Genomic DNA, 18,868 nt, shown 5'->3' on the forward strand with positions numbered 1-18,868 from the left:
ACATACTTCAGTTAACAAGAACACTTAGCCAGAAGTAGAAGTATAGGAGTCAAAAAGCAAGGTTAGTACATTTAGAGACTTTCTTGTAACTATGAACTTTAATGGATTGGGTCTTTGTTTCAATTTTTGCAGGTGGTGCTGTCTATGTATTGAGTTTTATGGTCTGAATAGTACTTTCATCATGGAGTCAGTTGTGCTAAGGTCTGGGGCCTACAGGTCTAGGGCCCTGTTACAGTATTGGCATGAAAACAGACACATAGACAATATGACAGAGTGGAAATTCCTGAACCAAACTCATATGGCTACAGCCAACTGATCTTCAACAAATAAAGTTGAATGAAGGATAGCCATTTAATAAATGGTGCTAGAAAAACTGTATATACATATGCAGAAGAAATAAACTATATCTTACCCTACAAGAGTCAACTCTAGGTTGATCAAAAACTTATATGAGACTAGGTGTGGTGGCATATGTCTTTGATCCTAGCACTTGAGATGCAGAAGCAAGTGGATCTCTAGGAGTTCAAGGCCAGTCAAGGCTACATAGTGAGACTTTGTCTCAAAAAACAAAACAACAAGTAAAAAAAATCCTGTATGCAACAAATGAAACTATGATCCAAGTAGAAATCACAGGAGAAACACCCCAGGATATCAGTATAGGAAATATGTTTTTGGATAAGACCTCAAAGAAATAACAAAGACAAAAACAGAAAACTAGCATTATATGCAATTAAGAAATATCTGTACAGCAAAGGAAATAATTGACAAAGAGAAGCAACAGAATGAGAGAAAATATTTACAAACTATTAATCTAAGAGAGGATAATATTTAGAATATGTTAGGAACTCAAACAACAACAACAAAATAAATAAATAATCCAATTTAAAGTAGACAAATGATCTGGATAGATACCTGTTAAAAAAAGAAACACAGGCCGGGCGGTGGTGGCGCACGCCTTTAATCTCAGCACTCGGGAGGCAGAGCCAGGCGGATCTCTGTGAGTTCAAGGCCAGCCTGGTCTCCAAAGTGAGTTCCAGGAAAGGCGCAAAGCTACACAGAGAAACCCTGTCTCGAAAAACCAAAAAAAAAAAAAAGAAAAAAAAAAAAGAAACACAGATGTGAGAAAATGTTCAACACCACTAGCCATCAAAGAAATACAAATGAAATCCACATTGGTCACAGTAGTAGAACACATGCTTAGCAAGTGTAGGGATCTAGGTTTAGTTACTAACACCAAACCAAACCACAGTTAGATACCTTCTCACCCAATAGAATGGCTGTTACTAGAACAAAAACAAAAGCATGTTGGTGAGGATGTTGATAAAATGGAGCTCACATACCTTGTTGATGTGAATAGAAATTATCATAGCCATTGCAGAGAACAGCATGGAGATACCTCAAACAACTAAAAATAAGTGATTTGACCCAATTATCCCACCTCTGGATGTATCTATCCAAATCAAACAAAGTCAGCATATTAAAGAGACTCATGTTTATTAACAGCACTACCCACAATAGCCACAATTTGGGACCAACCCAGATGCCTACCAACAGATGGCTGGATAAAGAAATGTGGTATAGATATATAATGAAATATTATTCAGACATAAGAAACAATAAAATTCTGTTACTTGAAGTGAAATGGAACTGGAGGACATTAGGCTTGGTGATGTAGTGGGCTACTGAACTACTGTTACACCATCTCATTAAAGTATTCTTAAGAAAAACTTTAAGTGCTAAAACTATCTTGGATAAACTGGTTACTGGTCACATAGACTAGCTATGAATTTCTATACAATGTGTCCCTGACCTCAAGGTTATGAGAACAGCTTGACCAATTAACTATCTTTCTGCTTCTGTAAACAATACTTGCTTGCTTGCTGCAGATGACCACAGCTGCCTTTCTGTGTACATCACACAATTGCAGTTTGTGACTGTAAAAGCTTAAGCAAATTGGAGGTTGGGCTACTCCCTACTACTCTGTATGGGAGAGCCCTGCCAGTGGAGAACAAAGGCTCCATATCATTTGCCTTATTCAGGCCTCTCAGGTGGTTTCTCTTTGGGTATCCCATAACAGTGAAAGAAGTCAGACCCCAAAAGACAAATGTTTTATGTTTGTTTTTATAGATATAAGCTTTTAAAAAGTGAAGTTGAATGTGAAATAGTGATTTCTTAAGGATGGAAAAGGTGGGGAGGGGATTAGAGGAGGGGGCTGACTATTGTCTACTCAACAGAGATGGAAGTAAGAAGTTCTAATATTCCACAGCAGAGTAAAGTGACTCCTATTACCAGATGGATATTTGGCTTCTTACCACATAAGAGGTCAATAGGTCAAAAGACAAAGTGTTGAGGCAAGGAAAGTGATTTTATTCAGAAAAGACTGGAGCAGTGAGATGGTTCAGTGCATAAAAGTGCTTGTCTGATGACCTGAGTATAATCCTATGAACCCACATAGTAGGAGAGAACCTGTAAGAGCCAAAGTTTACTTGTAAGCCCCACTTGTCCAAGGACAGATAACTCCCTGTAATGTTGGGGGCCATGGTTCTCAGGAATTAACAGAGCACATGTTTTTGCCCCCAAACCAGTTTGTTCGCACTGCAAGTGCCTGATTGGCAGGAAATACTTCAGGATGTGTGCTTGTTCCTGATTTGACCTGATGGGAAATACAGTGACATTGTGACTTTGCCTTTTTAAGCCTCTGCAAAGCATGACTAGTGGCCATTTCCTGGGAACCAAGGAGTAGATCTGGCCGGAGTCCATTATCCTGGTCAGTATTTAATTAAAGTTTGCTTCAAATTTGGTTAAAAATTTTGGAATTGGTCTTTCTTGATTTTCAGAATTAGCAGACCAACTCCTGCAAGTTGTCCTCTGACATTCACACTAATTTTTTCCTTTTAAAATTTTATTATTTTATGTGTATGGGTGTTTACTTGTATGCATGTCTGTGTACCATGTGTGAGCCTAGTGTCCACAGAGGCCAGAAAAGGACATCAGAGCCCCTATAAGTCAGGTTACAGATAGTTGTGAGCCATAATATGGGTGCTATGAATCAAACTTGAGTCCTCTGTAAGAGCAGCCAGTGCTCTTCACCACTGAGCCATCTCTTCAGCCCCTCCCTCACCTGCAAGTCCTCAGTCTCTCAGATGCTGGGATTATAGACATGTGCCACCAGGCTCTTCTTATAAAGCCTGTCTTGCAGGAAGGCTGATTTGAGGATGGGTGTTCCCAGACTGGTATAGGCTTCTTTACAATGAGGATCATCAGATCACACAAGTGATCCACAATGGATCCTTGTCACTTAGTCTTAAGATAGTTATGTAAGTGCAGTTATGTAAATCTCAAGAAATGTAATTTCTTGGGGCTATTCTTAGGACTAGTCACACATTACAATAGACCTAAGTTGCATGAGACTCAGCTGATTGCTAGACTCTCAATACAAAATGACTACAAATTCCTCACAAGAAACTTTCATAAGGCTTGGTTTCAGTATTTACCAATAACTTACTATGTGTGTTAGGATAAACTAGAAGAGAAAATCTTGAAGGCTGTAGGTGGATTTTTCTGTCCTGTCACCCAACTCCCAAATAGCCACATGGAGACTTCTTATTAATTATGAAAACTCAAGTAATAGCTTAGGTTTGTTTCCAACTATCTCTTATAACTTAAATGAACCCATTTCTATTTATGTTGCCACCTGACTCATGCCTTTTACCTCTTCTCTTGAATGTTTTTTCTCTCATCTGCTGGCAACTTATCCCTTCTTCCTCCCAGCATTCTTTCTGCCCCGAAAAATTTTGCTTAGCTATTGACTATTTAGCTTTTTATTAAACCAATCTGAGTGATACTTCTTCACAGTGTACAAAAAGATTATTCCATAACAGAAGGCTTTAAACATAAAGAAATGATAAGCAAGTAAAAATATTAATTACTCCGATGGATATGTATGGACTGTGAACCTATAGAGCGGTCCATGCTGTACTTCATAAGTATGTATAATTGTCAAAAATAGAGGATTTCAGATAACAAAGGTTGGTGCTGACAGGGATCTTTTTTGTTGTTGCTTTCCATAAAGACAGAGTTCAGTAAGGGTCAACATGACTCAGTGATCAGGATCACTGATCTGCATGTCTCTCTGTGCATACTGTCATGATTAAAGAGATTCTTTTCCAAGAGGATCTCTCAGTTATGGGACACTGCTGCCATCATGTGGTACTCACTTAATGACTTTTGATCCAAAGAAACAAATCCTTTGTCAGACCCTAGAGACTAAGTGTCATTCAGAGGTGTGTACTAAAAGCCATGGAGGCCAGGTATGGTGTCTTATGCCTTTAATTCCATCACTTGGGAGTTAGATGCAACTCGATTTCTGAAGCCAGCCTGGTCTACATAGTGAGTTCCAGTACATAGTCCACAGCTACATAGTGAAACTCTGTCACAAACAAACAAACAAACAAACCCCAACTAACCAATCAACAAACAAAAAACCATGAAGATGCAGAAGAAAACACTAGAATTCCTACTTCCTTTCATTTTTATAAAAAAAAGTCAAAAATTTCAATTGTGCTAATATTGAATATATCAGTTTTATTTGGAATTCTTCATCCTGAGTTTATCTAGGTCTCTGCTCTATATCACCTTCTCAGGGAAGAGTTGAAGCCTCATATTGTTATCAAACTTGGGGCCACAGCCTGTGCCCCAAGCCAGGTTCAGTCATCTGTCCTCAATATGTCAATTAAATGAATCAAATTAATAGTAGAAAGCAGAAAAAGGAGATTTATTCATTATGGCCACATTGGGAAGAGAGACAAAGAGACCCTGCAGGTCCATGTCTTAGGATAACCAGTGATGTGATAAAATACTATGGTAGTTCAAATATATTTGCCTCCCATAAATTCACAGGTAGTGGCACTATTAGGAGGTATGACCTTGTTGGGGGAAGTGTGGTCTCATTGGAGGAGGCTGGATGACACATACCTTTTTTGTTTATTTGTTTGTTTGTTTGTTTTTCAAGACAGGGTTTCTCTGTGTAGTTTTGGTGCCTGTCCTAGATCTCACTCTATAGACCAGGCTGACCTTGAACTCACAGAGATTCATCTGGATCTGCCTCCCAAGTGCTGGGATTAAAGGTGTGCACCACCACCACTGCCCTGTGTCACATACCTTTAATCAAAACTTTGATGCTGGAGGACACACCTTTAATCCGGGCCACACCTTTTGTTGGAAGTATGACAAGTAGCCCAGGTAATCTGGCTTCTCAGAATGCCTCAGTTGCAGTTTCCTCAAAAATCTGCATCCAGAACAACTTCAAAGCGGCTAGCTGAGATGGTCCAGGCTCACAGACTACACTAGTCAGGACTTCGGTTAAGCCCTGTACTTTCCCATCACACAGAGACTGGACAACAAATGATACAGCTAGCTCTCCCATGACTTAACCAGTATCCCAATTCTCTTAGGGTCCCCTAAAGATGCTGTCATTCCTAGTCAACAGGAAGTAGTTTTAAGAACATGATGACCACATTCCCAAGAGGTGGGATGGATGTTTTTGGTCATTTGGTGGGTTATGGATATTTCTTATTGTTTAGGGGGTTAGATACAAGTTGCTGTTGGTCATGGTCAGGGAAGAAATTAAGCAAAGAAGGTTAGATTAAGGGATTTCTTTTTTCTTTCCTCTATCCTTTTTTCTCTCCTATCTAGTAAAAAAGAGAGGAAGGTGAATAAGAATAATAAGATAAATGTGTAGATTATTGAATCCATTTTTAAACTAAAAAGCAACTACTAGCCTCAAATATTTTGCATTATTTATGGATTTTTGTATATTGATACAAATTTAAGGTTATTTTTGTTATAACATATTGTATATATGTTTCTACTCTTGTTTAAGGTATTGTATGTATGCAGCTCATTTTAAAATGTAAAGTTCTAGTCCTTGAAAGCTATATTACAAACTGTTTAGAATAATTACAAAATGCAGGTTAGTAGGTAGTTATCTATAACAATCAAATTTGTAGTCATGGTAGGTATGTTTTCAAGGTTAAATAGAGATATATTTTAGATAGATAAGCAGTCTTCAAACACTTTGGAGATGTACAGAATATGGTATTTAAAATGTCTTAATAACATAAGACTTTTCATGACAATGAGATACATCTGCTCCTGGTAGCACCAATCTACTTCAGAGAAGATGATGGGCATTGAAGAAGCTCCATATGGAGTTTGCTTTACATGTGGCAAAGCTAGCCATTTGGGCAAGAAACTGCCTTTGCCTTGATTGTTGGTAGTATGCTGCCCAAATTGGACAAGCTGAAATTTTCCAAGACAAGGTAGGACAGTCCTTCAAAATTCCTGCTTCACAGAAAAGTCTGCCAGACATTCTAGGCCTATAAGCCAAAGATGGATGCTCCAACATTGCAGAGGAACCTTGGGTGACAGCTATTTCTGTCATTTCTATAGTTTTTGAAGTTGCTTACTCTGCACTTTTGGTTTTCTCAGGTAATATTTTATCCTTCTCAGGTCTCTGATGGGGTTGAAAACTAGATAGTTATAGTTTAACTGTTTTCTTTGTTACCAAACTCAAAAAAGAAACTCACAAAAGAGATATAAAGTTTATAAAGGTTGAGAGACATAAAAGCTTAAGTTGTTTATCTAAGAAAATGTTTTAAGATTTAAAAGCATATTTTTAGGCTGGTAATACAAGTTATGATAGAAAGTAGCTTAGGTATAAAACTTTGGACTCATCAAGGTAAGAGAGATAATAAAGTACTTTCCCGGAATTTGCCAAATACAAATGGACTGGACATTGTGAATGTAATTTTTCCCTGATAATTGTTCTTATTATATATAGTTTTACTGTGTTAAAGTTAAACCCTTTCCTTTTTATTTAGATAAAAAGGGGGAAATGTTGTGGGATAATCTTTTTGTATACTGTGAAGCTATGTCTCTGCCAAGTCATATTCTGATTGGTTTAATAAAAAGCTGAATGGTCAATTGTTAGGCAGGAGAGGAAAGGTGGAACTTCTGGGTAGAGAGAGGAACTGGAGGAAAGAATCAGAGAGGTGGAGATTCACCAACCGGACATGGAGGAAGTGGGACAGATGGTACTGAGCTGGGTAATGAGCTACGTGACAGAATATAGATTCATATAAATGAGTTAATTTAAGTTTTAAGAGCTGGTTGGGAATAAGTCTAAGCTAGGTTCAAGCTTTCGTAATTAATAAAATGTCTTGGTGTCATTATTTGGGAACTAGTGGTCTAAAGAAAGACGATTTCTCTCTCCCTCTCCCCCTCCCCCTCCCCCTCCCCCTCCCCCTCCCTCTCCGTGTCTCTCTCTCTCTCTCTCTCTCTCTCTCTCTCTCTCTCTCTCACACACACACACACACACACACACACACACACACACACACACACAGAGGAAATTTATTAAAATAACTTACAGGCTGCAGTCCAACTAATCCAACAATTGCTAGCTGTGAGTGGAAAGTCCAAGAATCTAGCAGTTGCTCACCACAAGGCTGTGTTTCTTAGCTGGTCTTCTCTGTATGCTACAATCCCAAAGAAATAGGCTTCAGTGGACATTCTAGCAAAGCGAGGGTAAGCAGGCCAAGAAGAATGAATCCTTTCTTCAATTATTCTTACATAGACTTCCAGCAGAAGGTGTGGCCCAGATTAAAGGTCTATCTTCCAGTCTCAAGATTCCGATCAAAACCCTGTGTCTTCTAGCCTCAAGATCTGGATCACAGGTGTGCCCTCCATTTTTGGGCTGTAGTTCATTTCATACATAGTTAAGTTGACAACCTATAATAGCCATCACAAGTCTGTCCCTTGCCAGCTTGACGCACAATCATATCTCCTCATTTCATAATTAATTTCCAAATGAAAACAATAACTAGGTCATAAAAATGCCCAAACATAATATAACTATCCCATGTACAATTGCAAATGCATTATATATTTAACCAGGTCATAATTATGCTTAACATGATATAACTATCCCTTGCATAACCACAAACATATTATAAATTTAGAATAAGTGGCAATGTCCTTTGGGGGACATCCTATTAGTATTCTCTTAATTGATGTTATAAGAAAAGAAAATTTAAAGAAAACAAAATATCTGTGCAAATGCATTCTTAATAAAATACAACATAAACACTCATGTCAATTACAATCCTCATTTCTGTAACTGGTCACATGGCCTTCGATGATATTTATAATTACCTTTCTCTACTACCCATTCTGTATTTTCTCTACCCCATGTAAGCACTTCAGCAGGTGTTGGCTCTTTTTCTGGAGGAGTGACCCATACCTCCACTCCTGATGGGTCTGTGCCTTTTGCCATCCTGCCTGTATTAGATTGTTGTAGTTTCCCATTGACTTTAATCACAGAACATAGTAGCATCAAGAGATGCCCAGAAGGATCCTCTGCACTCCAGACATACTCTTTCTTACCTCCATTGTGGAGAAGCAATCCTATTTCCCCATGGCAATCTGGATCAATTACCCATCCTAATCCTGTTATTCCTTTCTTATCTTGTTGGTTTAAGGACATTAAGTCCAAAGTGACCAGGGGGATGGATGTCCAAGCTTCCAGTTCAATGGAATGTTAGTTGTGGCTCCTGGCAGTAACACTCCCTATTTTGGAACCAAAACTTCTAGGCCAGCAGAACTTAGGCTTGCAGGAACAGGAAGCAAAAATTTCCCTACTAGGGTTACTAGGGGTAATATAATGAGTGTAACTATTTCTTTTCCACCACTTGATTCCTGGACCCTGGACCCTGGATCCTGGCTACAAGAAAAACTGTACCGTATATTGGATGCTGCTTCAAAGCATACATATATTGCCTTCTGCAGAACCCTGTCTTAGTACTCCAGGCTGTTGCCACCTAATTGGTGCTATAATGGTGTCTTCAAAATGCCATTCCATCTTTCTATTAGGCCAGTTCCTTCAGGATGCTGAGAAACATCTTAAGACCAGTGGACTCCATGATAGTGGGCCCTCTGTTGCATTTCTCTTGGTGTGAAGTGAGTTCCTTGGTCAGAAGCGATACTGTATGGAATACATATGGAATGACTGCAGATAAGGCATTCTATAAGCCCACGGATGGTGGTTTTGGCAGAAGCATTACATGCAGGAAAGGCAAATCCATAGCCAGAATAGGTATCTACTCCAGTTAAGGACAAAGTGTTATCTGTCCTTTCAATGGAGGAAGTGGTCCAATGTAGTCAATCTGCCACCAGGTTGCTGGCTTGTCACCCCAGGAAATGGTGCCGTATCTGGGGCTCAGTGTTGGTCTCTGCTATTGGCAGATCTGGCATTCAGCAGCAGCTGTAGCCAGGTCGGCCTTGGTGAATGGAAGTCCATGTTGTTGAGCCCACGCATAATCCCCATCTCTGCTGCTATGGTCACTTTGTTTACAAGTCCATTGGGCAATGACAGGAATGGTTGGAGAAAGAGGCTGACTGTCCACAGAACAGGTCATCCCATCTACTTGATTATTGAACTCCTTCTCAGCTGAAGTCACCTTTTGATGAGCATTTATATGGGACAAAAGTATCTTCACATCCTTTGCCTATTTGGAGAGATCTATCCACATACTTGTTCCCTAGATGTCTTTCTCACCAATTTTCCAATCATACTCTTTCTAAGGCCCTGACCATCTAGCTAATACATTGGCTGCAGCCCATGAATCAGTGAACAATTACACATCTGTTCATTTCTCCTTCCAAACAAACTGTAATACCATATGTACTGCCCAAAGTTCTGCCCACTATGAAGATTTCCCTTTGCCAGTATCTTTCAGGTTTGTCCCAGAAAGAGGTTGTAATGTTGCAGCTGTCCACTTCTGGATGGTGCTTGCATAACATGCAGAACCATAAGTAAACCAGGCCCTAACCTTCTCTTCCTTAGTCAATTAATCATAGGGAACATCACATGAGGCTATACGTGAATGCTTGGCGACAGACAGCATTCTGTATATTGTAACAGGAGTAGAAACAATAGACATTTGGGTAGATTCTTCTTGTAACTTGCTTGTGCCTTCAGGACCTGCTTGGGTTCAATCATGTATATACCACTTCCATTTTATAATAGATTGCTGCTGTACACGTCCTACTTTATGACTTGGTGGGCCTGATAACACCCAACTCATGATGGGCAGCTCAGGTCATGTGGTAACATAATGACCATTGTTAGATGTTCAGTTTCTACTAAGGCCCAATAGCATGCCAAGAGCTGTCTTTCAAAGGGAGAATAGTTGTCTGCAGATGATGGTAGAGCCTTGCTCTGAAATCCCAAAGGTATTTTCTGTGATTCACCTATAGGGGTCTGCCAAAGGCTCCAAACACCATTCCTATCTGCCATTGACACTCCAAGTACCATTAGGTATGCTGGATCATATGGTCCAAGTAGTAGAGCACCCTGCACAGCAGCCAGGACCTGTTGAAGAGCCTCCTCCTGTTCCAGGCCACACACAAAGCTAGCAGCTTTTTGAGTCACTTGGTATATGGGCCAGAGTAACACACCCATGTGGAGAATGTGCTGTCTCCAGAATCCAAATAGTCCCACTAAATGGTGTGCTTCTTTCTTGGTGGTAGGAGCGACCATAATGTATGCATTTCCCTTAGAAGGAATATTGCTTCATGCTCCACACCACTGAACTTCTAAGAATTCACTGAGGTAGGAGGTCCTTGAATTTTGGTTGGATTTATTTCCCACCCTCTGGTATTCATGTGTTACCAATGAGTTCAAAGTGGTTGCTACATCCTGCTCACTTGGTCCAATCAGCATAAAGTGATCAATATAGTGCATCAGTGTGATATATTGTGGAAGAGACAGATGACCAAGATCCCTTCTAACTAAGTTATGATACAGGGCAGAGGAATTACTATATAACCCTGAGTCAAAACTCTGAAGGTATATTGCTGGCCTTGCCAACTGAAAGCAAATTGCTTCTGGTGATCCTTATGGACAGGTACCAAGAAAAAGGCATTTGCTAAATCAATAGCTGCATACCATGTACCAGGAGATGTGTTAATCTGCTGAAGTAAGGACACCACATCTGGTACAGCAGCTGCAGTCAGAGTTACTGCCTGACTGAGTTTTCACTAGTCAACTGTCATTCTCCAAGATCCATCTGTCTTCTGCACTGGCCAGATAGGGGAGTTAAAAGGATGTGGTGGGAACTGCTATCTCTGCACCATTCAAGTCTTTGATGGTGGCACCAATCTTTGTAATTCCTCCAGCAACATGATACTGTTTTTGTTTCACTATTTTTTTTTAAGCAGGGACAACTTTAGAGGCTTCCATTTAGCCTTTCTAACCATTATAGCCCTCATTTCACAAGTCAGGGAACCAATGTGAGAATTCTGCCAACTTCTAAGTATATCTATACTAATTATATATTCTGGAACTGGAGAAATAACACAGGATGAGTTTGAGAACTTACTGGATCTACTGTGAGTCAGACATCAGGCAAAATGCCATTTATCACCTGGCATCCATAAGCATCCCTACTGTAACTGGAGGGCCACAATGTTTCTTGCAGTCCCTTGGAATCAGCATCAATTTAGAGCCAGTCTCTAACAGACTCCCAGAAAGTCTTAATTGTTTCCTTTCCCCCAGTGTACAGTTACCCTTTTTAAAAGGCCATAGGTTCCTCTGGAGGAAGAACTGGAGGAAGGCTAACAGTAAAGTTTTTAGGTGTCTTATCAAGGTCCTTCCTCAGGAGAACCTGGCCACCCTTTCATTTAACGGGCTCTGGGTCTGCAAACTGGCTCAAATCGGGAAATTGATTCACTGGCCAAGATTGCCTCTTGCCACAATCCAATGGAGACTTTCTTTCCTTTGTTTGAGAATTTTTTCCATTTATATATATAGGTCAAACAAAAATGCAGTAGACTTCTTATCTATTTCATGCCTGGAAACTCCATGATTGATTAGCCAGTACCAAAATACCATACATGTTATGTCACTATAAAATTCATCTTGCCTGTGCTGACCATTATGATAACTGTGATCACCTTGCCTCTGGCTATTCAAATGCAGCCACCTGGCCCCTCCTACCTTGGGACTCAAACCCATGGCATTTAATTTTTCTAGTTGAGCAGCTGCATCTCCATCCCTAAGGTCTGGTACAAGGAAACAGGCAACAACAAAACTATTCAAATGTGCTGGTGCCCCCTCACCATTTTGTGTCTTATAGGATTCATGAAAGGCATGTCTTCTGGGCCTTCCCATTTTGGGGAATTAGGTTTTACACAGAGTACCCACTCTGGCATTGCAATTTCCTTGAGCCTTAAAATCCCTTCATCAAAACTAAGCAAAGGATATCAAGCATCTCCAACACCTTTTCAGTAGGCCATTTTTTGATAAATGCTTCAGTTAATGACTCAAACAAACTTTTCACACCCTTTTTAACTGTTCCATAGTAAGATTAAGATTCCATATTAAATCTAGAATCTCCACTCAGAGGGCCCATATCAGTAAACTCAGGCTGATTTAGTTTTATGTTCCTTTCACTATTATCCCATGCCCTTAAAAATCCATTCCCACACATGTTCCCCAGACTTTTGCTTGAATGAATTAGCAAAATCATTAAGCTCTTCAGTAGTGTAGCATACCTCCTCATGGACTGCACTTTCTACCTCCCCTCTAGGAGCCTGTTTTGCTTTGAGTCTTATTATAGGTCTAGAGGCAACTATTGGCGGGCCTTGAGGGACATCAGTATTGTCTTGACCGACATTTCTTTCAGAGAAAATTACTTCTGATTTAGCAGACACTGGAGGATTAATTTCCTCAGTAAAAGATGAAAAGGGCAATGTTTCAAGAGATGGAAATGAGGGTCCTACTTCCTCAGGTGAGATAAACCCCTGAGAATCTGAGGGTCCAAAGTTCCCAGCTTCAATAGAGTCCCACCACATATCCCCACCCCAAGTCATAGGATTCTATTATTTACCAATTAATGACCTTACTTTAACCACTGACACCTCTGAGGATAAGAATTGAATTTCCACTGTAATTTATTCAGCCTTATAATGAGGGCTTCATTTTGATTTTCTGAAATTGGAACTCTGGCTGCTGGAGAGAAGATTCTCTTCTAGGGCACACTTAGAAACCTTAGACTCTTTAAGTTGGTCAGTTTTATCACTAAGTTCATTGTTGTCCTTTACCATGATCTGAAGTTGGTTAATTTTATCATGGAGCTCATTCCTGTCTGCTTTAGTTAGGTTTTCTATTGCTGTGAAGAGATACCAGACCATGGCAACTCATAAAGTAAAATATTTCACTGGGGTAGCTTGCTTACAGTTTCAGAGATTCGGTCCATTTTTATTATGGAATGGTAGGATTAAAGATGTGTGTTAGCATTGCCTGACTTCTGTGTTTAACATAGTGTCTAGCTTTTTCCCCTGATCTCCAAGCAAGCTTTATTGGCTTGCACAATAAAATATCACCACAGTGCTGGCAAATTGAAAAGCCTATTCCAGATATTTGAAAGATTTATATACTTCTGTTTCTATAGAACCTCCTTGGTACCAAAATCTGTATTAGTCAGGGTTCTCTAGAGTCACAGAACTTATGTGATATATATATATATATATATGGAATTTATTGAAATGACTTTCAGGCTAGAGTCCAACTAATCCAACAATTGCTAGCTGTGAATGGAAAGTCCAGATTCTAGTAGTTGCTCAGTCCCTCAAGGGACTATCTTCTACACATCTAGTCTTCTGTTATGCTACAATCCTGAAGGAGTAGGCTCCAATGGATGTTCTAGCAAGGTGAGGGTAAGCAGGCCAAGAAGAATGAGTGCTTCTTTCTTCCACTGTATTTATATAGACTTCCAGCAGAAGGTGTGGCCCAGATTAAAGATGTATCTTCCAGCTTCCAGATCCAGATCACAGGTGTGCCCTCCATTTCTAGATTGTAGTTAATTCCAGATACAGTCAAATTGATAACCAACAATAGCCATCACACAGAGGAACCAGGTTCAGTTCCAAGCACCATATTGGGCAGCTAATAACTGCCTGTTATTCCAGCTCCAGGGGGTCTGATGCCCTCTTCTGCACATGTATGACAACAGGTCAATGACATTAAAGGTTCTTAAGTTTGGTCAGTAGCTAATGAGTAACTTCTGCCAACACAGAAAGATATGCCCATGTTGCTCTGGATTCCCACGCTGGCATATGCCCTGCTGGGAGTTACCCTGAAAGCCCATTGTTTCTCTGAAGGAAATAGCCTAACCACACTTGGTGAGTGGCGCCCAATGTGGGGCTCGAACCCATGACCCTGGGATTAAGAGTCTCATGCTCTACCGACTGAGCTAGCTGGGCTTTTTTTTTTTTTTTTTTTTTTTTTGCAAAGAAGAAAGCCAAGAGGTCAGAGCTAAGAGCTAAAACCTTACCCTTCCTCCTACGGTGGTCCTACCTCTCCGAACCAGAGCTACCCCTGTGTTAAAGTCTTTATATAGAGTTCCTGTTCTGCCTTCTCATTGGTTGTAAACCCAACCACATGACCGCCTCCTCACGGCCTGTCTGTATAGGCCTCCAGGTTTCCCATGATTGGTATTGGTTAAAGGCATGTGTATCCAATAATGGCTGTATCCCTGAACACACAGAGACTTACCCAGCTCTGCCTACCAAGTGCTGGGATTACAAGAGTACGCCACCACTGCCCTGCCTTCCTTTTTGAAAAAAAAGGGGGAAGTGCTGTGGGATGTTCTGTATGGCAAATGTGTTGCTGATTAGTCAATAAATAAAACACTGATTGGCCATTGGCTAGGCAGGAAGTGTAGACGGGACAAGGAGGAGAATAAAGCTGGGAAGTGGAAGGCTGAGTCAGAGAGACACTGCCAGCCACCACCATGAGAAACAGCATGTGAAGATACCGGTAAGCCACGAGCCACGTGGCAAGGTGTAGATTTATGGAAATGGATTAATTTAAGCTGTAAGAACAGTTAGCAAGAAGCCTGCCACGACCTTACAGTTTGTAGCCAATATAAGTCTCTGTGTTTACTTGGTTTGGTCTGAGTGGCTGTGGGACTGGCAGGTGAGAGAGATTTGTCCTGACTGTGGGCCAGGCAGGAAATCTCTAGCTACAGGTGAGTTCTGGGCCAATCAGAGAGCCTGCTTTAACAAAAAAAGGTGTATGCACTTGAAGAATGGTAACTGAGATTGTCTTCTACTCTCCACAAATGTATACATGCATGTGCATGTATACTTGTACATACATGTGCCCTATATAGGGACATGCACACACACAATTCTTAATGAGTGAATTAATTATTTTTGAAGGTATTGTAGAGTCTGAGTAGATTGAAAACAATCCAGGCACATGAGTTCACTCAAAGCAAGATTTGTATTGAATTGGCAAGCATACCCCTGACTGGTCAGGGATCACAGTATATGTAGATGTAACCAACGGTCTTATTAAATAAGAAACACAGAGCCGATTCAGAGAAGATAGCCAAGAGGTCAGAGCTAAGAGCCTCACCCTTCCTGATTCAGCGATCCTCTTCAGCCAAGAGAGCTCTCCGAAAGGGACCTACTTCCTGTGTGTATGTCTTTATATACTCTAGCTGTTCTGCCTTCTCATTGGTTGTAAACCCAAACATGTGACTGCCTCGTCACTGCCTGTATGTACCGCCCTCCAGGTCCTTAAAGGCATGCGCCACCGCCGCCACGCACTTGCTATGGCTCTAATAGCTCTGACCCCCAGGCAACTTTATTTATTAACATACAATTAAAATCATATTTCAGTACAAGTAAAATACCACCACATTTCCCCTTTTCTATTTTAATAAAAAGGAAAAAAAGAAAAAGGTTATAACTAACAAAAGAAAAACTATATACAAAAGTACAATAACTATATACAATATATACAAGTAATAAATGTCTAAACAATGTCTAGTCCATTTGTATTTGACAAATTCAGAGAAAATAATTTCATTATCTATCCTATTTTGTTGAGTCCAAAATGTATCTAATTCACTTTCTATCCTAATTAATCTTCAACTATAACTAACTAACCTTCAACTATAACTAACTAATCTTCAACTATAGCTAACTAATCTTCAACTCCCTCAGAGACCCAAGAAGGAAATAATATTAGCTAACAAAAATAAAAACAGGAAGTGCATACAAGCAACTTCCAAAAAAAATTTGTGAGTTGACAGAAACAGCCAGCTGCCTGGACAGTCACCTGAGGTTTCTCCGCAGTGCTGGGGCATCATCTTCAGCCTATAGGCTTAGCATATCTGACAGACTCATTTGTGAAGTAGGATGTACACAAGGTCAACAGTTCAACCTCACATTGGGTGAGAGCAGTCCATGTACCAGAAACACCAGAATTCCACTAGTGTCATGTCATGATTCAGGATATTAAATTCTGGAAATTGTTGATGGTTTTTTAATTCAACTGTCCATTCCTCTTGGCTGTGTATATATGGCTTCATCTCAGCATCACGTTCTTCTCCACATCCCTCTATCAAATGCCAGTGTACTATTGAGAGGCATGAGCTTAGTTACTCTTCAAGAATAACTGTTTCAGCTGCTGTTCCATTGCACATCAGAAGCCATCGGCCCACTGCCTGTTCAGCTGCCTTAGAAGAAAAGGGCACTGTACCTTTTCCGAATTGCGAAGGCCACTTCAGGGATGGTGCCATATTGTCCTGGCCTCAGAAGATGCCTTTTGATAAAGCCATAACCACACTTGTTTTGGCAAGAATCAGTAGTCCTTTGTTTCATGTCCTGTCTGTCCATTTTGTCAGCAGTTGATTCGAGGATACTTTGTTGTCCAGTGGCTAACTTTTGCCACAATGAAAGTTCTCCTACAGGAATATTAATGCAGAGGGAAGATATTATATTAGAATGGATATTTTTACCAAATAAACCAAATAAAAAATTAAAAACTTATGTGGAAAAAATCTCTGACTTGATTTGGAAAGGAAAATTGAGACTTCGTCAATTAGCAGGAATAGACCCAGCAGAAATTGTTGTACCTTTAACTAAGGAGGACATTGAAAAATTATGGACAGAAAGTGAACCTTGGAAAAGAGCTTGCAGTAATTTTTTGGGAGAAATTAACAGCAAATATCCCAAAAGCGATAGAATTGATCTTATAAAGAGAGCTGATTGGATCTTGCCTCGAATTGTACGGGAAAAGCCCATATCTGGAGTTCGTACATTTTATACAGATGCCAACAAACAAGGAAAAGCAGGTTACAAATCAGAAAATTTAAGTAAAGTGGTTCAAAGTCCTTATAATTCAGTTCAGAAATCAGAATTGTATGCTATTCTGTTGGTATTAATGGATTTTTCAGAACCTCTCAACATAGTAACTGACTCTCAGTATGCTGAAAGAGAAGTATTACATATTGAGACTGCAGAATTTATCCCTGATGCTTCAGAATTAACTTCACTATTTGTTCAATTACAAGATATAATCAGGAAAAGGAGTCATCCTTTATATATAACTCACATTCGATCCCATACTGGTCTGCCAGACCCTCTAGCACAAGGCAATGATGAGATTGATAAATTATTGATAGGAAATGTGCTGGAGGCCTCAGAATTTCATAAAAAACATCATGTCAATAGTAAAGGTTTAAAAAAGGATTTTTCCATAATCTGGCAGCAAGCCAAAGAAATAGTAAAGAAATGTCCCACTTGTTCCTTCTACAATCAAACACCATTACCAGCAGGATGTAACCCAAAGGGTACTCAGAGGAATGAAATCTGGCAGATGGACGTGTTTCACTTTGCAGAATTTGGAAAACTGAAATATGTACACCACACTATCGATACTTATTCAGGATTTCAATGGGCAACTGCTTTGAGTTCTGAAAAAGCTGATACTGTAATCACTCATTTGCTCGAAGTTATGGCCATCATGGGTATACCTGCACAAATCAAAACTGATAATGCTCCATCATATGTCTCTGTTAAAATGAAACAGTTTTTTGCTTATTACAATATAAAGCATATTACAGGCATACCACATAATCCTACAGGTCAAGCAGTTATAGAAAGATCAAACAGAACTCTAAAGGATATGCTAAATAAACAGAAAGGGGTAACAAAAATCCCCAGAAACAGACTGCATAATGCTCTATTAGCTTTGAATTTTCTTAATGCCAATGAGAAAGGAACAACAGCTGCAGAGAGACATTGGATAATAGAAAAAACTACAGAATTAAATCAGCCTATATACTTTAAGGATGTGCTGACCTCAGAATGGAAACCAGGGCATGTGTTACGTTGGGGATGAGGTTTTGCTTTTGTTTCTACAGGAGAAGATAAGCTGTGGGTACCATCAAAATTGATAAAGGTTCGATTTGAACAAGAGAAACCTCTTAATTAGAGGAGGTGATAGTCCTTCAACCAGCATGAACATCCAATTAAAACTAACTTATACCAGTAACACATGTCTTTTCATTTAATCAGATAATAACTTGCCAAAAAGGAACATCCCCAAAATTAGTCTTGGGGAAAGGTTTTTGTTTTTATCTTTTAGGAGAATGAAGGTTAAGGAATCTGAAGAACACAGGACAAATGAGGCAACTGAAGAAAAGGGACAAATAATCTATCCCAGGAAACAGAGTGAAACGGCGTTTGGGTATATATTATTTAAAAAATTTTATGTCTTCCTAAAGGTTTGTTTCTGCTTTTCTCTAAAAATTTAACACTATTGGTCTTCTAATAGTCCCAGTTCAATTAAAATTTAAAGCTGACTTTGGAGTTGGAGAATGGCTAGAAGGTAAAATAACCAAAATGCAATCCAGCTTTGGATCAATACGATCCACGTGCCCTTCATGTACTTTCTTTTCTACCAAGGCCAATTCTTTCTCAGCTTCAGGTGATAATTCTCTTGGACTAT

Source organism: Peromyscus californicus, unplaced genomic scaffold (genome assembly GCF_007827085.1).
Source record: "Peromyscus californicus insignis strain IS unplaced genomic scaffold, ASM782708v3 Scaffold_6__1_contigs__length_162567912, whole genome shotgun sequence".
In the NCBI taxonomy this organism is placed as follows: Eukaryota; Metazoa; Chordata; class Mammalia; order Rodentia; family Cricetidae; genus Peromyscus; species Peromyscus californicus.